At 45.7% G+C, this 22,409-nt stretch overlaps 1 protein-coding gene across 2 annotated transcripts in view; it reads right to left on the reverse strand.

Annotated features, from left to right (window-relative positions):
• The window catches only part of LOC140399103 (dual specificity testis-specific protein kinase 2-like), a 153,916-nt gene extending 142,071 nt beyond the window's left edge, over window positions 1-11,845 (reverse strand). For both annotated transcript variants that reach the window (XM_072488270.1, XM_072488268.1), the window contains exon 1: window positions 11,189-11,845. The gene's annotated coding sequence lies outside the window, so the exon portion shown is untranslated. The remainder of the gene's footprint in view (window positions 1-11,188) is intronic.
• Between the last annotated feature and the right edge of the window lie 10,564 nt (window positions 11,846-22,409).

The following is a 22,409-nucleotide window of genomic DNA, read 5'->3' on the forward strand; positions in this document are numbered from 1 at the left end:
AAATCGCGCCCTTTTATTGTGCTCAGAAAATTTAAATATTCTGCCAGAACTGGGCACTATCTGCCTTTGATTTAGAGAATGAAAATAGTCAGGTTTAATAACGCTAAATTTCTTGCACATGAAATCAAATCAGTGTTCCATTATTTACTACTTGTGTACCGTTAATTGTATTAAGATGTTGGGCATTAATTTGGGGTTCACCTTTGCTTATGAAATCTAATGAGGTTTCACGAAGTGTTGCGAATTGGATCCCACCCATTGAGGTTGGGGTCCAGTGGTTCGTCTCACTTGAAGATGTCTACACCTGACCTACTCAGCACCTGGTATCAAATGGCCTCGCCCTGGAAACTTTGAGTGGGTGCCGTTTAGCACATGGTTTCCACAAACGCCGACCAGGTGTACCGGCACTGGGGGTGTCTCCCAGCTGATTGGGGGGCACTGAGTGGCTGGGCTCTGGGCAGGGTGGTACCCTTGTATCCCTGATGCCACAGAGACACCAGGGCACTGCAAGGCTGGCAGAGGCACTGCCAGGGTGCAAGGCTGGCAGTGCCAAGCTGCCCTGGTTGTATTTTGCTCGGGCCGGGCTCGGGCCCCGGGATGCCCTGCCTTTATGAGCGGTGCGGGGGGGGGGGGGGGATCAATGACCTCCTAATTGGTGTGTTGGGGAGTTCCGGAGGTGCGGGGTCTAGAGATAGGGGCGCCGATCTCATCCTGCACTGCCAAGCAGAGCTCACTAGTGCAGGAAGTGAGCCTAAGTATGGCCTTGGCAGAGTCCAGTTTAATAGCAGGGTCGTTCTCGGTGCTGCAAGAGCCGGGAAACACCCGGCTAAACGCGCCCGACACGGAACTCTGTTTCATTTCCATTAAATCGTGCCCATACCAAATCACTCTTGGCATGACGCTTCAGTTAATCACCTTTGACAGGACACTTCCATTAAATCGTGCCCATATCAAATCGCTCTTGGCATGACGCTTCAGTTAATCACCCTTTGACAGTACAATGGCAGCTCCAAAGTATGTGGTGCTATGGACAGAGTGCTTTCCAATTGTTTCACAGAAGGTAACTCCATTTGAATTTGTAGCCATCTGGGATGGCCACTTCCAACTAAGCACAGAGTGACTCACAAAGACTGATGGGTAAAATGGACAAGCCAAGAATCAGGCAGGTTCTGAGCCTGAAATGCATATTTGTCAGCAAAGTCCAGACGGTATCGAAACCCCGTCCCATTAGCATGTTAATCAGGCCGATTAGCAGATGATGGCCCATCTCCCCCAACACAAGGGACTGGTACTCCAGCTACCGGCATAGTCCCAGACATTTCGGCGCCACTCCCTGTCCAAGGGAAACACAAACAACGGGGTCAATGACCGCTTGGGACATGCCCAGTCATCCAGATCCCCGCCCACTTATTGGCGAAGGAATTGAACAGAGTGATCAGGGATCACCCAATTAGTAAGGCCCAAATCAAAGGACCGCCCTAAAGAGCGCGAAAGCCCCCAAGTATAAAGGAAGAGTTCGCCATATGCTCGCTCTCTTTTGGCCTTGGTACCCCGGTCACGGCCATTGCCAACTGCAGCAACACCAGAAGCAAGTTTGAGTTCAACACCCACTACCAGAAGGACGAGCCCAGCCGAGCAGCAGTTACCACTTCGAACCCAAGAGATCCTGAACAGCGGCCACTGTTTCCTGACCTAAACCGGGTGCCCGAAGTTAAGTACAGGTTGTGTAAGTAATAGGTGTAGTTGACTAGTAGTGTTTATGTTGCATTACTGATTGTGTGTAAATAAAGTAGCCTTGACCTTGAACTAACTAACTGGTGTTTGGCTCTTTGATCGATAGTCGGTTGAAACTTGTGGTGGTATCATTCGATACCTGGCAACTCTAAGCATTCAAACATAGACAATATAGAAAGAAGGTAAATTCACTGATTGCCCTAATTGGAACAGAGTCAGAGTAAAGAGCATAGTAAAGAGGAATCGGCAACAAATTATACCACAGAAACTTCAAGCACTGTTCCACGTCAGTGATTCTTTGCCAATTTCTGCTGTTGTTTTATGAACTGAAGGCCATTGTATTGTCCATTTTGCTTCACAGGGCTCACTTTCCAGTAATAGTATGACATGTTACATTTGTATCTGTATGGTTAATAAAGCTAAAAAAAACTTTTCATTGAGCTATTTTTGACATTTCTCTCAGTTTTCCGTGTTTAAATCCTGAATTGGGCCAGATCTTGTTTCAGCAGGCCAACTGGCAACATGTGCTATTAGTTCGACCTTCAGGTGGCAGGGGTGGAATTTTGTGGCCCCTCCCACTGGCGGGATCTTCCAGTCCCGCCAAAGTCAATGGAGTTTTGAGTGGATTGACGTGTTTTCCGGCCCTGTGTTTTTGTACTGTAACCTACTCGAATGTGAGGTGTTCACAGTATGGCGAGGGCAATGGGGTATCTTAGACCATAAGATAGAGGAGCAGAATTAGGCTATTCGGCTAATCGAAATTTCTCCGCCATTTGATCAATTCCCATTCTCCTGCCTTCTCCCCATAACCCTGATCCCTTTATTAATCAATAACCTATCTATCCCTGTCTTAAAGACACTAAGTGACTCAGGGAGCATGGTGAACCATGTTATCTATAGTATAGCTTCTTAACAAATGTGATTGAAGGATTGAGAAAGAAACCGGAACCGAGAAAGAGGCAAATTAGAGTCAAATAAGGTATATATGGGAGAAATAATGAAAGAGAAAGAATGATTGGATTAAGAAAGGCAGAGAAGAAATCCAGAAATGAAGAAGAAAGCCAATACTTCAAAAATGTAACATTCTAAATCTCTAACAACAATTTGCTGCATACCAAAAGCAGATTGGGCCAGAATGGTGATGACACTGTATTAACGATTACCACATTGATAGAGGAGCGCTTGCACTTTTAAATACCAGACTTAATTCTCTGTGGAATGTTTAATGTGCAATTAATGTACATATCCAGAAAATTCCTAAATCACTGACAGCCTAAGGGCAAGGTCTGATTTTGTGATTCAAACAATGAGCAGTGTCAATCAGCAGCCAGTTGTGGAAATTTGCAGCTCACAATGTCGCTCATAATCCTCTGAATTTGCTGGCTGACTTGCAAATCTGTGCCATTGACTTGCAATTATTTTTCCAGCAAGATCCAGCCTTTCATATGAGATTGAGCTCCATATTCTTTGGTCAATCTTGATGAAAATGATTTTTTTTTCAAATAGTTTTTCTGTAACACTCAACAGAAATGGAGGCTGATGCTCCTGCTGTTATCACCATTCGCTCACTGATTTGTTTATGAGGACAAATGGCTTGGCAAAATGAGCGGAGACACATTTACAGTTTGCATTCCTTTAGTGCATGAGGTGTATTTCTGGTGGATATATGGGTAATGTGGGAATTCCTTACCCGAAAATGGCAAGAGCTTGCAAATCATACGGCAACGATATCGAAGTGAAGTGGTTACAATTCATATGAACAGGTGTCACGGGTTCTTGCTCATTGGGCAGTGTACAGATCAATTATCGTTCGCACTTATGCACATCATATTTAATGTAATGCATTGCATCAAGGTCACGTAATTAGAAATACATGGACGCGGGGGAAGGAACCGATGTTGGGAGGAGGAGTTTTACAAGAGGCAGTGGACGGGAGGAGCTGGAGACCTGGGGGGGGGGGGCTTTTTGTCATTTGTTTATGTAAACATGCGGGTTGAGGTTTGGGGGTTGGTGGGTAGATGGGATCGTTGTTATTATGGGGACTGACATATCTTACTGATTATTGTTTATTGTTGATGGATGTAAATGTGGGAGAAAATGTGAAAAAGGAGGAAAAAAAAAAAATGTTTTAAAGAAATACATGGACGCAGAGTCAAAGATATTAGAATGATGACTAAAACCTATGGGCAAGGATTCGGATTTCATAGAGTGCCTTAAAGGCCTCTGCTGCCAAAATGCAGCATAGAGCACAATGACCCACTGGACCAGTCAGCTATTATTCAGATCTGCACTCATCTCTTTTAAAGAAAACTACTGTGCGGGCTTATTATGATGATGCTATGGAATGGGATGCAAGGTAATCCTATTCATATATCACATTCAACACCACCTTCAAAAAATAGGTCAGATTCTGGGCTGCTCCATTACTTGACCGCATGCTCATTGCTGGCTCATGAGGTTTCATTCTCTTTCACCTTGTGCCTTACTTTAATCCTCTGTTCCGTCAACCTTGACAAAAGTTATTATTTGATGACGTACATTTGATCCTTTCTGTGCTAGTGATCCTATTGTGATGATTCCTTTTAATAGTCCCATCATTTTAAATTTCACATAGTTTTCTCACGCAGCCACCCCTCTGCCCCCACAATTTGCACTTGAATTTGTACGTAAATAGATTGACTCAGAAAAATCGGATTCTGTTAGTATTTTTTACTTCAGCAGCATGAGCACCAGCTCTTCAACACTGAGAAATAGTTTACATCAGAAGGTGAAAAAGAAATGCTGCTTGAAGTCTGAAACAGTAATGTTGTGAACAATTGACGACAAGTTCTGCTGCAGAGCTCCACATTCACTGCACATACACATACACTACAAAGTAATCCATTTCTGGGAACATCATCACACCTAGAATGAACTTGAATATTTCACCTGCAGAAAATGTCATCATATCCATTCTTTTTCATGACGCTTGCTAAGCTCTACAAGGGAGGTCAATTTCTTCAATCAAGTCTTTTAGTGTGACCCTTATCAGCAGTTTAGGCAGTTTTATTTTTGATCTTCTAAACTTAATCCTGTCCTCACTTGAACATTCACACTCTTTCTGGACCCTGGCTGTTATTTTACTTTAGTCTAAGTCAAATTATAGTACTTCTTTGAGATCAGCTTATTCAATGCAGATCAGAGTTCTAACCTGCTTGCTGGTTTCCATGGCTCAGTAATATCCCACAAGATGTTCACTGATTGACCCATAGAAATGCAATCTCTGCTCAGTTGGCAACCTAATTTAGAACTTCAAAAAACATGTGAGGTTGACCTGTTTAATTTCCACCACTGCACCAGCTAATGTAATCCCCATGGTATTATTGAAAAGTCTAAATGAAACACCACACTGACAATGACTAGATTGCTTGTTTCCTTTAGCATAAAAGTCATCTGACATTAAAACTCCTTGAGGGATCTTATCCTGAACATGTATTAAAGGTTGCAGTGAATGATCCAGAAACTGTTATGATGGCACAGGAATACAAACTTAATTAACATGTTAGTCTCTTGCCCAGTCTGTAATTAACGTTCTGCCCTATACTTAGTAGAAAATCTGCTACAACATTCAATATGTTAGTTTTTCTTTAATCATGGTTCTATATCGGCTCAATGAAATGAAAAAATGAAAATCGCTTATTGTCACAAGTAGGCTTCAAATGAAGTTACTGTGAAAAGCCCCTAGTTGCCACATTCCGGCGCCTGTTCGGGGAAGCTGGTACGGGAATTAAACCCGCACTGCTGGCCTCCCATGGTCTGCTTTAAAAGCCAGCTATTTAGCCCTGTGCTAAACAAGCCCCAAAGATCCCTGTCTTGAAACTGTCCATTAATATGATCAGTGAGCTCATCTGCAGCAGTTTCTTTGCCCCCCTTCTACTTTGACATCTCTTTTGTTTAGTTTTGCTGAATACAAGGCCTGTTACCCAGAACACAGTGTTGTCTTTGTGAAGGAGTTAGGTAATGGCAGCAGTCGAGAATTCTAAGTGCTTTTTCCCATTCGCCCACCTCTTTCTCCTGAAACTTTAACAAGAAGGAAATGCTTTGTATTGATGATGCCCGTTCTTCAATAGTCTTGCATGAGGTAATTCAGAAAAGACAACATTCGTTCCGCCCAGTGTCCACTGTTCTGAGGTTTTATTGCTTGCATATATTATGAAGATAGTGCTATGTTTTTTACTGCACCCTGCACGTAACATTATTTCAAAAACTTTTTTCTAACTCAATTCTTCTTAAACTCGCCATGCTCTACCCTGCCTGTCAAATTCTAAATTGCCAAAGCTAAAAGAGTGACGATTACAATATGCATCCATTAAAAAGTAATTTCAGCTCCACCTACGGTTTTACTTCAACACAGTAGTGTAATATTTCAGTGCAGTGTTGCATAATTATATACGAGGCTGACTATAAGTCCATATATGCAGTTTGATAAGCATTTTGATTTTTTTAAAAAAGAATCTCTTTACAACCTCTGACATTTCAAGAACTTTTCTTCGTAGATATAAGTTTTGTGGAGAACATAAATAATTAGCTGCATGTTGAATTCACTGACAATAAAATTTCTAAAATATGAAAATAGTACAATTGATTGTTGCATCAGGAATAATAAGGACCAAGTAACTTAGGCATGAGTTGACAATACTGTTGCAGGTGGGGAGAGATGTGTGGAAGAATTTCCCTCTCCTCACCTCTCAGCTGACCATAACAAAATGTGTTTTTGAGAAGAAGTGTTTTAACCCCTGACTTTAAAGTGATGCATATAGAGGGCTGCGGAGATAGGGCTGGGGAATGGGACTAGCTAGGTAGCCTTTTCAGGAGCCGGTGTAGACACAATAGTCCAAATGGCCTCCTTCTGTGTTGTAAAATTCTATGATTCTTCGATTACTATGACTTTAAAGAACAGATGGAAAACACCCTTTCTTCTAAGTTCCATTCAAAAGAAAGAATAAATGTTTCTCACAATGACGAAAATGTTATCACTGCTCACAAATACTGTACACAAATAAGAACTGATGATTTCTAAAGGTGTAACATGCACTTAAAGTACTTAAAGGGTAAAAAAGGTCACTCCTAATCAGTCCTCAAGATAGTAATTGAAAAGTTACACGCCTGAATGGTTCTCTGTCGGTGCACTAAAGACGAATGGTGGTCATGTATCTGGTGATTAATTCACATTTATTCACCTCAAACAACAGCAAGCGTCAGGCTTTTCAGTCAAAATTGGTCAAGCCCCAGTAATAAAGAACTATACTCTGGCAGGTAAAATGAATAAGCCCCTCTTCTCTGTCGAAGGTGACATTTGAGGCAAGGCTCTCCCTTGTGCTAGGTGAAAACTGGCTTCCCTCTAGCCTTCATATCCCAGTAAGAAGTCTTACAACACCAGGCTAAAGTCCAACAGGTTTGTTTTGAATCACTAGCTTTCTGAGCTTCCTCAGGTGAATGAATGTGGAAGGAGCTGTGCTCCGAAAGCTAGTGACATCGAAACAAACCTGTTGGACTTTAACCTGGTGTTGTAAGACTTCTTACTGTGCTCACCCCAGTCCAATGCCGGCATCTCCACATCATGGCTTCATCAGACTGACCTGCTGGGCTGCCCTTGGCTCGTTCTCCAGCCAGTGTCAATCATGTGATGACAGTATTCATGTATTCTATTGTGCGCACAATGGGTTGAAACTGATGTCATTGCTGAACAATGGGGAAATATTGGTTATCCCATCAACATTCCAGCTAAAAGCAAAATACTGTGGATACTGGAATCTGAAACAAAAACAGAAAATGCTGGACAATCTCACCAGGTCTGACAGCATCTGTGGAAAGAGAATGAAGCTAATGTTTTGAGTTTGGATGAAACTTTGTCAAAACTTTGACAAAAACAAGCATACAGATTCAAAACGTTAGCTCCATGGGCGGCACAGTGGGTAGCACTGTAGCTTCACAGCTCCAGGGCCCCATGTTCGATTCCCGGCTTGGGTCACTGTCTGTGCGGAGTCTGCATGTTCTCCCCGACTCTGCGTGGGTTTCCTCCGGGTGCTCCGGTTTCCTCCCACAGTCCAAAGATGTGCCGGTTAGGTGGATTGGCCACACTAAATTGTCCTTAGTGTCCAAAAAGATTAGGTGGGGTTACTGGGATAGGGTGGAGGTGTGGGCTTAGGTAGGATGCTCTTTGCAAGGGCTGGTGCAGACTCGATGGGCTGAATGGACTCCTTCAGCAGTGTAGATTGTATGTATTTTCTCCCCCTGTCTGCATGGGTTGCCGCCGGGTGCTTCGCTTCCTCCCACAGTCCAAAGATGTGCAGGTTAGGTGGATTAGCCATGCTAAATTGCCCCTTAATGTTCAAAGATGTGAAGGTTAACTGGGGTTACGGGGATAGGACGGGGGAGTGGGCCTAGGTAGGATGCTCTTTCAGAGGATCGGTGCTGACTCATAGAATTTCATAGAATTTACAGGGCATAAGGAGGCCATTCGGCCCATCGAGTCTGCACCGGCCCTTGGAAAGAGCACCCTACCTAAGGCCATACCTCCAACATATTTCCCACACCTCCACCCTATCCCTGTAACCCCACCTAACCTTTTTTGGTCACTAAGGGAAATTTAACATAGCTAATCCACCTAACCTGCACATCTTTGGACTGTGGAGGAAACCGGAGCACCTGGAGGAAACCCACGCAAACACGGGGACAACGTGCAGACTCTGCACAGTGACACAAGCCGGGAATCAAACCTGGGACCCTGGAGCTGTGAAGCAACTGTGCTAACCACAGTGCTACTGTGTTGCTCCTAACTCAATGGGCCGAATGGAATCCTTCTGCATTTTGGGGGTTCCATGATGTGAGCGTAACAATATTGATCTTGTAAGAGTTAATAGTATGCTATATTGTATCACAGTACTGTCACGAGGTTGCTTTGGGAGCATATTGTAATGTAAGTGATGAGGTACTGATGCTATTGCAACACTTATTACCACCATAGGAGGCAGTTGTAGCCACTCAAGGCACAATGCCATTGGCCGCCTGTCTAAATGGAGGCTTTTATTGCTCCTGGACTCTGCATTTTCTCACACATTTTCTCTGGCCATGGGTGGGATGAGTGCTCAGTCTGCCGAGATAGGACAACAGAGTGGCCTTCATGTTGTTGGCATATCAAATCTATCTCCCAACAGCAGGGAAGATCTGCACCCACAAAAGGACACAAGTGCTGCAACGTTCCACCAAGTCACACAATGTATTTTGTATTGCCTGCCACTGGTGCTCTGAAAGTCACCGGACAATTTGAACAGGACAGATCCCGCAGTACTCGGCGGTAATGCAGCTGTACATGATGTAAGCTCGCTATTGTTTTGTTAATCCCTACATGTGCCATTGATATCAATACAGGATATCTGAGGGATTGTGTAACTATGATTTCACTTCTGCGATGTGCATTTGAATCATCCTCTGGATTTATAGGGTTCTTTCTCATCTCTGACAGCTAACAAAGATCCAAAACGAAACCAACACATTAAGTTCATTGTGGAGAAGCTGAGAACAAATGCGTCTTTGAATTCTATGCTAATTAGAACTACAACAATATTTCCCAAGAGGCCACAAGAGTAATATCGGGGAAACAGAAATGACAGCGCTGTAGCAGAAGTTCTTTATGTACTGGGAGTACATTGTTAGTCTAATGTAAAGTTTGATTGGCAGCACAACCGACTGGCATCTGATGCCAACCGTGAATTTGCAGTGAGTTGGTTGATTTTCTGTTTTACATACTTTAAGAAATTAAGGTTGCCATTAATCCAGTTTTAGAGGTTTTGGGAAAATGTTCACAAATGCCATTTTAAAAATGCTATTTTCTTGTAGCTGCAGAATGTCTCCTGTGTTGTCTCGATATCAAGCATTTATGTAGCATTTATGTAGCATTTATGTAGCATTTTTAACACAGTAAAACAGCCCAAGGCACTTTGTAGGAGTGTTGTCCAACAAGATGTGGCACCAGCCATCTAAAACGTTACTCGGGGAGTTCACCAAGAACTTGGTCAGAAACTGAAGCCTGGCCACCAATGGTGGCGCGATTACAAGTGGGGTGCAGAAGAAGCCATAATTGGAGAGCCCAGGTTGTTTCGGAGGGTTGTAGGACTGGAGATTACAAAGATAAGGAGGGGATGGTGCCGTGACTGGATTTGCAAATGAAGGCGAGGTTTAGCAGGGCTGGTTTAGCTCAGTGGGCTACACAGCTCATTTGTGATGCAGAACAAGGCCAGCAGCGCGGGTTCAATACCCGTGCCAGCTGAAAATTCTGAATTCACCCTCTGTGTACCCGAACAGGCACCAGAATGTGGCGACTAGGGGCTTTTCACAGTAACTTCATTGCAGTGTTAATGTAAGCCCACTTGTGACAATAAAAGATTATTTTTAAAGTCAATCCTTTGCTCATTCACGTGCCGATTAACAGGCCATTCAGATGATGGATGAATGGGACTTGCTTGGAGTTCGGCTATGGGAGCAGAGGCTTTAGTTTAAGGAGGGTGGAAGATATGAATCTAACCAGGAGAGCACTGGGGTCAAGTCTGGAGCTAAAAGGCTAGGATGAAGGTTTCGGCAGCAGATGAGCGGAAGCAGGGGAGATAATCCCCCAACATCCTGTCACAGATTTGAAATATGATTTGCCAAAATCCCGTCATAGACCTGAGCAAAATGTGGCAACTGTACAACAGCATTCTCGGGCACAGACCAATAGAATGCATGCTGGTAAAGGCAACTGTTGTGAAATGAAATATATTTTTAAAAAGGCCACCTACACATTTACAACTGGCACCTTCTCTAGCAATGTTCATACTATTTTTGATAAGGTGTTGAAATTATAAAAAATCTCTAATGATTGAGGCACAATGTTCGCCATAAGCCTGTATGGAAAGAATTTGCAATTGGGTTTCTAGTCAATCCATGGGCACCAGGCTCATTTATTGACCGAGCAGGCATTGGATATCTAACATTCATAGTGATATCATTCATAGGATGTCTATCATTCATTGGCTATCTATCATTCATATCTATCATTGGATATCTGCTGCACGGATATCTATTTGCTCCGGTTATCTGCACAACAACAAACTTGCCTTCATAAAGCGTCTTTACCTTTAACTGGATACCTGGCTCCAGTCCAGTGAGTTTCTTTGGCTGCTCTCCACAGTTAAAAAAATAAATCGATATAAAGCGATTACTCGTTCCTGATCAGTATTGTGGAGAGAGGCTTTGCTGCAGTAAAACTACGCATAGTTTTAATGGAACGCAAACTTTATCCTCTCTCCCATTCCAAAATAGAAATCCTTCTGAACCTTGAGGCTGAGGTGCGAACCGTGTTAATAAAAGCACAGCACTTGTTAAAAGCAGGTTGGCGAACACTGCGCCCAACTCCAACGCTGGATTCTCAACTTACCGGAGATGGCAAGTTGCACAGGAAAGGTTCAGTCACGGTGGCGAGCGGCTGGGAAGAGACTACCCCACCACCACCACTACCACCCCCTCAGCTCCACTTTCCAAAGGTTTTATCGGACTGGGTGCATTGCGCCAGACGAGCGATTCGGTTTTCGGCCCCGCTTTACCAGATGCTCTCACGGTTGCTTTCTGGGTTGCCCAGGGGTCGGGCTCCCTGCTCAGCCGCGGGACAAGCGCTGCATTCCCCCGGCTGCTCTCCGAGGTTGTCCTAGAAACTCCGGGCTCAGCTTGTCTTCACAACAGGGTCAGCTCGCAGGATCGGTGTACTCAGCGCATGTGTCACACACACACACACACAGCGACAGGGCTGTACTTACAGAGCCAGTCAGAGACACGTCCAGCAACGCCCTCAAACCACAACACACCTATGTCCACCTATTAGTGCCAGTCTCCAAACAAAGCGACAAATAAAATGCAACAAAGGTAAAACCGCACTGAAAATGCAAACGTCTGTGAGGTTAACAGAGTCTATAGTCTTCCACCCTCTTATAATAATAATTGAGTGCATACTAAAATGTCTCTCTTTCCCTATCCCAACTGGCATTGTCCCCTTAACCATCACTCTTGGAGTCTGTGTGATCTACATTGGCCCTTAGTCCAGCACCTCATGACCTCTCTGCAACCTCCCTCCAGCTCCACAACTCTCCAAAAACTCTTCACAGGGTGGGATTTCCATCCCCTCCCCCGCGGTGTGTTCTGTGGTGACGGAGACGGCCCGCCATTGGCTGGCGACAGGATCTTCTGGTCCCGGCGATGTCATAGAATTTACAGTGCAGAAGGAGGCCATTTGGCCCATCGAGTCTGCACCGGCCCTTGGAAAGAGCACCCTTGGAAAGCCCACACCTCCACCCTATCCCTGTAATCCAGTAACCCCACCTAATCTTTTTTTTGGACACTGAGGGGCAATTTGGCATGGTCAATCCACCTAACCTGCACATCTTTGGCCTGTGGGAGGAAACCGGAGCACCCGGAGGAAACCCATGCAGACAGGGGGAGACCGTGCAGACCCAGCACAGACAGGGGAATCGAATCTGGGACCCTGGAGATGTGAAGCGGCAATGCTAACCACTGTGCTACCGTGCCCCTGTCAACACCCTCCAATGCTGGAGCACCCATGGCAGGGGGGGAGGGGGTTGGCATTGACGGAATAGGAAGATCCCGCGTGTTTCATCTCAGCTGGGGGCACACTTGCCTCTCAATCACAAGGTTCCAAGTTTCAAGTTCCCCTCCCAGGACTCAAATATCAAGGCTGACACCTGCACAGAGTTGTTACAGTGCCAAAGGAGGCCATTTGACCCATCATGTCTGTACCAGCTCTCCGAATGAACAATTCACTTAGTGTAATTTCCCCTGTAGCACTGCACATTCTTCCTTTTCAGATAGCTGTCTAATTCCCTTTGATACTTCAGTTGATACTGAACCTGCCTCCATCACAGTATCAGGCAATGTATTACAGACTCTAACCACTCGTTGTGTCAAGAAGTTCTTTTTGCATTTCGCTTTTGCTTCTTTTGTCAATTCTTTTAGAGTCTCATTCTTGAACCTTTCACGAATAGGAAGAGTTTTTCCCCACCGGCTCTTTTCAGACCCCACATGATTTTGAATCCCCCTGTCAAATCTCTCTCTCAGCGTTCTTCTCTGAGAAAAACAGTCCCAACTTCTCCAATCTATCTTCATAATTGAAGTTCCTCATTCCTGGAACCATCCTTGTGAGTCTTTTCTCCTCGCTCTCTAATTATTTCATATCCTTCCTAAAGTTCTGCAGCCACAACTGGATTGCAATATTCTAGCTGAGGCTGAACTAGTGTCTTATACAAATTCAACATAACCTCTTTATTTATTGTACTCTATTCCCCTATTAATATAGCTTAGGAAATTATATGCTTTAATAACCACTCTCTCAACCCGACCTGCCACCTTCAATGATTTATGTACATTAACACCCAGGCCTAACTGCTCCTGAACCCCTTTTAGAGTTGTGGGGCGGATTCTCCGTCCCGTCAGTCATGTTTTCCGGCACACCACGCCCCCGCGGGCAGCAGGATCCTTCTTTCCAGCAGCCGGCCAATGGGGTTTCCTATTGTGGCCAGCCCACTCCTTCAGGAAACGCTCGGGCGTGGGTGCGCTGCCAGTGAAGTGGAGGATCCCACTGATGGAGAATCCCGCTGGTGATATTTATTTTATATCTCTCTAAGTTCTCCTTACCATAATGAGTCTCTTCACATTTCTCCGCATTGAACATCAACAATGTCACCGGTCTGTCCATTTCACCAACTTTTAAAGTTCTACACAATCCTCCTCAGTTCAAAATGCTTTCAATTTTCATACCACCGGCAAATGTTTTGTGCCCTATACACCAAGGTCTACGTCATTAATATACCGCAGTAAAAAAAAGGGTCCCAAAACAGGTCCCTGGAGAACTCACAAAAAACATCCATTAACCAGTACTCTCTATTTTCTGTCACTCGGCTAATTTTGTATCCATGTTGCTACTGTCCCTTCTATTCCATGAGCTATGACTTTGCCCACAGGTCATTCGTGCGGCATTGTATCAAATATAACAAATACAATTTGGAAGTCTATGTATACCACATCAACAGCATTTCCCTCATCAACCCTCTCTTAACGCTTCAAAAAACTGCAGCAGGTTTTCCCTTACATTTCCTTTATGAATCCATGTCAGCTTTCTCAATTAATCACATTTGTCCACATGACTATTAAACTTGAATTATTGTTTCTAGACGTTTCCCCACCACCAAAGTTAAACTGACTGGCCTAGGTTTGCTGTGCTTATCTTTACATCGTTTTTTGAACAAAGGTATAACATTTGCAATTCTCTAATCCTCTGGCACTTAAGAATATATGGAATAGGAGCAGATCAGACAACCCATTGAGCCTGCTCCATTATTCAATATAATTATGACTAATCTTGGACTTCAACTCAATTTTCCCAACCACTCTCTGTATCCCTTATCTCCCTGAGTGACCAAAAATATGTCTATCCCAGCCTTAAATGTATTCAATGATGGAGCATCCACAACCCTCTCAGGTAGAAAATTGCAAGGATTCACAACCCTTTGAATGAAAAAATTTCAGTCCTAAATAATCGGACCCTTATCATGAGACTGTGCCATCCTGTTTTAGATCCCCCTTACTTTGCTTATTAACCTTTTACAAGACACCTTATCAAATTCCTTATGGAAATCCAGGTATATTACATCTACTGGTTCCCCTTTATCTATCCTACCAGGTACATCCTCAAAAAACTCCATTAAATTTCTTGAACATGATTTCCTTTGAATAAAATCCACATTGACTTGTTCTAATCATATTATGCTTTTCTAAGTGCATTGTTAAGATTTCTTTAATAAAATATTCCAGCATTTTCCCAATAACTGATGTTAGGCTAATTTGCTTGTAGTTCATTGCTTTTTTTAAGGCACCACCCCTGAGTCTGAGGAAGACTAAAAAGCACCAGTATCTCTGCAATTTCCACCCTCTCTTCTCTCAATATCTTTGGATGCACTTCATCCCAGTTTCCTGTCGACTTCAAGTATAGACAGCCTATCAAATAACCCGTCCTTCCTTTTCAATTTTAAACTCTTCTAGTGTCTAAATTATCTCCTCTTTCACCGTGGCTTGGGCAACACCTTCTTCCTCGGTAAGTACAGACTCAAAGTATTCACTTAATACCTCAACTATGCACTCTGTCCCCATGCAAAGTGCTACACTGTTGGAGGTACCACTTTTCAGTCTCGGGTGGATGTAAAAGATCTAATGGAAGTCTAGTTTGAAGAAGAGCAAGGGAGTTATTTCCTGCTGTCCCAGCCAATATTTATCCCTCAATCAACATCGCAGAAATAGATTTTCTGGTCATATTTAATTTCTGTTTGTGGGAGGTCACTGTGTGCAAATTATCTGCTGTGTTTCCAACATTGCAAAAGCGAGTACACTTCAAAAAGTACTTCATTTGTAGTAAAGTGTTTCGAGACATCTGGCAGTTGTGAAAACTTAAATGCAAGTCTTTTTTTTTTCTTTTTCTTTCTCCTGTGTACATCCAACATTTCCTTCATTCCACCATTGGTGGTATTGCCTTTGGCCAACCAGGCATTAAACTCAGCAACAGGTTCTTCAAGTATTTTTGCCTCTCCACTTCTCTCTCTCCATTATCTGCATCCTTCCTTCAAATGCTGCTTAAAATCTATTCCTGGGACCAAAGTTTGGTCACTCATCCTTAGGGCTCCTTTCGAGGAATTAAAGAAGAGTGAACAAAGTTTATGAAGGTGAGAAAATAAGTTGCTCAATTGCTGAGAGAGGAAAGAATGTAATTTAGCCAGGGGTAATGTGTGGCTTACCAGAGTGATAGATGATGAAAATCTTAGAAGGCAGGGGAGATGGAAGAAAGTAAGGAGTTTGTAAAAGGAAAAGGTTCTTCAGGAGTGGGGAGAGATGTCAAAATGTACTTGACAATGGGAGACTCAGAGATAGTGCAACAATTTGGATAAAGGAAGGGGTGGTTTATCTCTGGGGAGTTTAGGTTTAGCATCTGCAAGCCAGGTTCCTGTCAGGCACCGGATACCAAAGCACCTACTTGCTGACTTCCGGTGGCCACCTTGGTGTGGGTGGTCGCACACAGGGCAACTCCTGCTTGAAGGTATAGAAAAGAGCTCTTTTTACCCAAAATTGGGTGCAACTTCGACAGAAAGGTGGACAAAGAACAAAGAGAAGTACAGCACAGGAACAGGCCCTTCGGCCCTCCAAGCCCACGCCAAGCATGCTGCCCGTCTGAAATAAAATCTTCTACACTTCCGGGGACCGTCTCCCTCTATTCCCATCCTATTCATGTATTTGTCAAGATGCCCCTTAAACGTCACTATCATCCCTGCTTCCAACACCTCCGGCAGCGTACCTCTCCTCTAAACCTTGCCCCTCACACCTTAAACCTATGCCCCCTAGTAATTGACTCGTCTACCCTGGGAAAAAGTCTCTGACTATCCACTCTGTCTCTGCCCCTCATAATTTTGTAGACCTCTATCAGGCCTCAACCTCCTTCTTTCCAGTGAGAACAAACCTAGTTTATTCAACCTCTCCTCATAGCTAATGCCCTCCATACCAGGCAACACCCTGGTAAATCTCTTCTGCACCCTCTCTGAAGCCTCCACATCCTTCTGGTAGTATGGCGACCAGAATTGAACACTATACTCCAAGTGTGGCCTAACTAAGGTTCTATACAGCTGCATCATGACTTGCCAATTTTTATACTCAATGCCCCGGCCAATGAAGGCAAGCATGCCGTATGCCTTCTTGACTACCTTCTCCACCTGTGTTGCCCCTTTCAGTGACCTGTGGACCTGTACACCTAGATCTCTCTGACTGTCAATACTCTTGAGGGTTCTACCATTCACTGTATATTCCCTACTTGTATTAGACCTTCCAAATTGCATTACCACACATTTGTCCGGATTAAACTCCATCTGCCATCTCTCCGCCCAAGTCTCTAAATGATCTAAATCCTGCTGTATCCTCTGACAGTCCTCATCGCTGTCTGCAATTCCACCAACCTTTGTGTCGTCCGCTAACTTACTAATCAGACCAGTTACATTTTCCTCCAAATCATTTATGTATACTACGAACAGCAAAGGTCCCAGCACTGATCCCTGCGGAACACCACTCGTCACAGCCCTCCAATCAGAAAAGCACCCTTCCATTGCTACTCTATGGCTTCTATGACCTAGCCAGTTCTGTATCCAACTTGCCAGCTCACCTCTGATCCCGTGTGACTTCACCTTTTGTACCAGTCTGCCATTTGGGACCTTGTCAAAGGCCTTACTGAAGTTCATATAGGCAACATCCACGGCCCTACCTGCATCAATCATCTTTGTGACCTCCTCAAAAAACTCTTATCAAGTTAGTGAGACATGACCGCCCTTTAACAAAACCATGCTGCCTCTCGCTAATACATCCACTTGCTTCCAAGGCACCCACTACCCTCTGTGTAAAAATCTGTCTCGAAGAATTCTCTCCAGTAACTTCCCTACCACTGACGTAGGGAAGGCTCACCGGCCTGTAGTTCCCTGGATTATTCTTGCTACCCTTCTTAAACAAAGGAACAACATTGGCTATTCTCCAGTCCTCCGGGACATCACCTGAAGACAGTGAGGACCCAAACATTACTGTCAAGGCCTCAACAATTTCCTCTCTGTAGTTGAAGTTCGGAGGAGTAGTTCCCCCTGGTATGTCCACTGGTTACCAAACCCAGCAGAAGAAGGTGAAAGATCTGGCCAAGGAGTTGGAGCGGACCTGTGGTGCAGCAGCCAATGGAAGGATGGCGGAGAGGGAAGAGTTTGTGCAAGTCGGAAAACCCCAGATGAAGCAGTTAATGGCCTTCATCAAGGATGAGTTCTGCCAGCAGAGGAAGGATTTGCAGGAGGATCGTTCAGAAGCCATTGAAGGGGCTGTGGCAGCCCTGAAGGGCTCGATGGAGAGGGTGGAGAAATATTCCGAGGCGCAGGGTTGGCAGATCCGAGAGATTGAGAGGGTGATGTTGAATCAGAGCGATCGGGTAGTGGCATTGGAGGCGGAGATGGGGCTCCTAGGAGACCTTTGCAAGACATTGGGAGCAAAGGTGGAGGAGCAGGAAAACAGTTCTAGTCGACAGAACCCGCAGATAGTGGGCCTGCCTGAAAGAGTGGAAGGTGTGAGTGCAATGAGGTAAGTGTCGAGGATGCTGGCAGGGCTGGTGGTGGAGGGTGTGCTGGATAAGGTCCCTGAAGTGGACAGAGCACACAGTTCTCTAAGGCTAGAGCAAGGAAGCCGTCGTGGGCGGTGACCGTGAGACTCCATAGGTTTGTGGAGAAAGAGAAGATCTTGCAGTGGGCCAGGGAGAAGCGTAACTGTGAACGGAAGGGGAACAAGGTCCGAATATATCAGGACATTGGAGCCGAGCTGGCGAAACAGCGCGGCGGGTTCAACAAGGCCAAGGCAGTGCTATATCGGCAGTAGATCAGGATTGGGGTGCTCAACCAAGCAAAATTATTGGTGACGGATGAAGGTCTGGAGTATTATTTTGAGACCACAGAAGCAGCCGAGTACTTCATCAAGGAGCATAAACTGGGGGAGAACTGAATTGAACAATTCTGGGAGACTGAGGTGCTGGCACTTTGAAATGATTGGGAATACTTGAGCAGGGGTAGGGAGTGGCGGGTTTTCTTTTCCTCCGATCTGGAGGGTTTCTTTTTTGTTTGTTACGTACTGTTTGGTTGACAAAGTGCAGCAGGAGTTATGCGGGGATGGCTGCCAACCCCCACCTCCTCTGTCTCCTGGGGCTTTGTGTGTTTTATCTGTTGTTTATTTGTTCTGGGGGAGGTGACCTGTGGTTCAAGGTGAGTCTTTTTCTGGGTGGGGGAGGATAAGGGCAGCAGGGAGCCTTCTTCACTGAGCAAAGGAGTGGGGGAGGTCAGTGGGAGTAGCCTTTGGGCAGGGGCTGCCACGCTAGCAAGTAATGCTGGTCAACTGAAGTGAGTTGGGGGAGAAGGCCGAGAGAGGGGGCCATGGGAGGGAGGGGCAGGGGGAAGGGGGGAGGAGGTGTGGGGAGGATAGGGAAGGTGACGTGACGAGGCGAGGTGGGAGAAGAGATGGCCAGGGATGGAAAAGGGGGCCATCTTAGATAGGCCAGGTACAGGGTGGAATCAACAGGGCTAGAGCCAAAAGGATAACAGACGGTAGAGAAGAATGGAGGCATAAGCCTCCAGTAAGGCTGGTAACGTGGAACTTGCGAGAGCTCAATGGACCAGTTAAAATATCTTGGGTTTTTGCGCACATCTGGAACTTGAAAGCAGATGTGGTCTTTCTGCAGGAGACACACCTCTGCGTGAAGGACCTGGTTAGACCAAGGAAGGGGTGGGTTGGTCAGGTTTTCACTTGGAAACTCGCGGAAATGGCAATTTTGATGAGTACAAAAACAGGACTTGTGCGCGCGAAGGAAGTGAGGGACCAAGGTGGGAGATATGTTATTGTAAGTGGGGTTTTAGAAGGGACGTTGGCTTTTGTGGTAAGGTGCGGGCTGCAATTAAATATTATGTGGAATTGAACCAGAACGGGGAGGTGTCGGCGGCCACCTTTTGGGAAGCGCTAAAAGCGGTGGTCCTGGGGGAGGTTATCTCGTTCAAGGCTCATGCGGATAGGAAATGGAGGGAGGACTATAAACAGCTCATGAACGAGATAGTGGAGGTAGATAGAGAGTACTCGGGTGGATTGGCGAGGAGGAAAAAATTACAGGGGCAATTTGGTAGACGGGGAGGGTGGTAGGACAGCTGATAGGACAAGGGTGCAGTACGGATATGGGGAGAAGGTGAGTCGAATGCTAGTGCACCAGCTACGGAGGCAGGCCGCATCCAGGGAAATATTGAAGATACGGACTGGTGCTGGGGATGTGGTGTCGGAGCTGGGAAAGATAAATGAGGCGTTTAGGGAGTATTATAAGAAGCTGTACAGGGCGGACCCGGGGGAGGGGGGGTGGGGGGAAGTTTCCTCAATTGGAGGAAGAGAAGAAGCAGGCAGTAGAGGAGCCCCTGGGGCTGAGGGAGGTACTGGACATTATAAGGGGTATGGTCAGGGAAGGTTCCGGGCCTAATGGATATCCGGCAGAATTTTATAAGTAATTTGCGACAGACCTGGCACCACATCTCTTGGGGGCATTTAATGAGATGTTGGAGAAGGAGGGGGCTGCCGGAGACGATGGTGCAGGCAGTGATCATGTTAATACCAAAAAAGGGGAGGGAGCCCAGGTACCGGAGGATGTCAATGGACGCAGAGAAGGCATTCGACTGGGTGGAGTGTTGGTACCTGTTTGAGGTCCTGGGAAGTTTTGGGTTTGGGCCGAGGTTTATGGCATGGGTGCGCTTGTTATATGTGACACCGAGGGCGAGTGTACGGACGAATGACATTGGCTCATTGAACTTTGAATTGCACATTGGAACAAGGCAGGGTTGCCCGCAGTTGCCGCTGCTGTTTGCACTGGCTATAGAGCTTCTGGCAATGGCTCTTAGGGGTCGGCAGAGAGATAAGGGATTATGAGGGGACAGAGAGAGCATCGGGTGTCTCTCTATGCTGATGACCTACTGTTGTATGTTCCGGACCCACTGGAGAGCATGGAGAGGGTCATGGGCCTGTTGGGGAGGTTTGAGGGGTCTCGGGGTATATGTTGAATGTAGGGAAAAGCAAAGTGTTCCCGCAGAATGAGTTGGGACGGTGAGCCAATTTAGGGGAATGCCGTTTAAGGTGGCTAGAGACAGGTTCAGATACTTGGGGATTCAGGTAGCGAGGGAATAGGTGATGCTTCAGAAGTGGAATTTAACGACACTGGTGGAAGAGACCAGGCAGGATGTCAATAAGTGGAATACATTACAATTGACTTTGGCGGGGAGGGTCCAAGTGGTAAAGATGAACATTCTGCCGAGGTTCCGGTTAATTTTCCAGACACTCCCGATCTTTGTTCCAAAGACCTTCTTTCGGAAACTAGACACCAAGATGGGCGAGGAAGGTGCCAAGGGTTAGGAGCACCCTGTTGCAGAGGCAGAGGCAGCATTGAGGGTTGCCAAACTTGCTTCATTACTATTGGGCGGCGAATGTGTAGAAGGTGAGGCAATGCTGGGAAGGAGAGGGGGTAGCATGGGTTAGGATGGAGGAGGAATCGTGTAAGGAGTCCAGCTTAAGGGTGATGGTGATCACAGTGTTGCCAATGGCACCGAGCAGGTACTCGCGGAACCCGGTGGTGCAGTCCACCATGAAGATCTGGAACTAGCTGAGGAGGCATTTTAGGATAGAGGGGATATCGGTGTTAACGCCATTGTGTAGTGTGTGAATCACGGGTTTCAGTCGAGGGGCATGGATGGCGTGTAAAGAAGGTGGAAAGAAGTAGGGCTGGTCAAGGTGAAGGGTTTGTATCTGGAAGAAGGGTTTGCCAGTATGGATGAATTGAGGGAGAGGGTAGAGTTCCCGAGAGGGAGTGAGTTTAGGTACCGGCAGGTAAGGGACTTCACGCGGAAGGTTTGGAAGGGGTTCCCCAAGTTGTCGTGGTACACCCTGCTGGAGCGACTGTTGCTTCTGGATTTGGAAGAGGAGGGTAAAATTGGAGACATATACAGGGGGCTGGGAGAGCAGGGACGTGAGAGAAAAAATAGGAAGGGGAGCTGGGAGGGGAGATAAAATGGGGAGTATGGAGTGAGGCGTTACAAAGGGTAAATGCGACATCTAGGTGCGCAAGGATGGGCCTGATACAGTTCAAGGTCATACACTGGGTACATATGACTCGGGAAGAATGAGTGGGTTATTCCATAGGGTGGCAGGTGAGTGTCAGAGGTGTGGGCGGGACCAGCGAATCATGCGCACATGTTCTGGGGCTGCGGAACATTGGAGAGATTCTGCGAGGGAGTGTTTGCGGCCCGAGCAAGGATAGTGGGGGAGGAGGTGGAGCCGGATCCTTTGGTGGCAATATTTGGGGTTTTGGAGAAACCGGAGCTGATGGAGGGGAGGAAGGCAGATGTTGAGGATGGCGACGAATCTTATTGGAGTGGTGGTCAGCAACACCACCGGGGGTAGGGGCCTGGCTGGGTGACCTGTATGATTTCCTTCAGCTGGAGAAGATAAAATACGAGTTAAGTGATTCAGTGGAGGAGTTTGAGGCAAAGTGACCGTGTCTGAGGAGTTATTCGACATGGGGAAGGGAGATGGTGAAAAAAGGGAAACATTTGTACAAACTGTATAGTCGTTTGTTGGGAAGCCTGTTTCCCAAATTGCTTATGTACTGTAACTTTTTAGATAAGTTTGCAATAAAATACATTTAAAAAACACTTACTTGCTATCGGGTTGCAATTGGCAAGGCCCTCATTCACAAAGCAAGTTTTCTTTGTAAGCAATATTAGAAGAGTATTGCTAGATGACCGCCAGACATACGGTGAGAAGGAAAAGAGTAATGGGGAGAGATTAGAGAGGTGACCCCCTTGGAGGGGCTTCAAATAGAATTTTTGCTTGGAATGGGCAATGAGGCATTTAGGAGTAAGTAAATTGTAGGCTGGAAGAACCAGATACCAAAGATGGAGCAGAAGAAAAATGTAGCTGCATCGAGAGTCACACTTGCTAGGGCAGCAGTAGGAGAAACAATC

Source organism: Scyliorhinus torazame, chromosome 22 (assembly GCF_047496885.1).
Source record: "Scyliorhinus torazame isolate Kashiwa2021f chromosome 22, sScyTor2.1, whole genome shotgun sequence".
Lineage (NCBI taxonomy): Eukaryota > Metazoa > Chordata > Chondrichthyes > Carcharhiniformes > Scyliorhinidae > Scyliorhinus > Scyliorhinus torazame.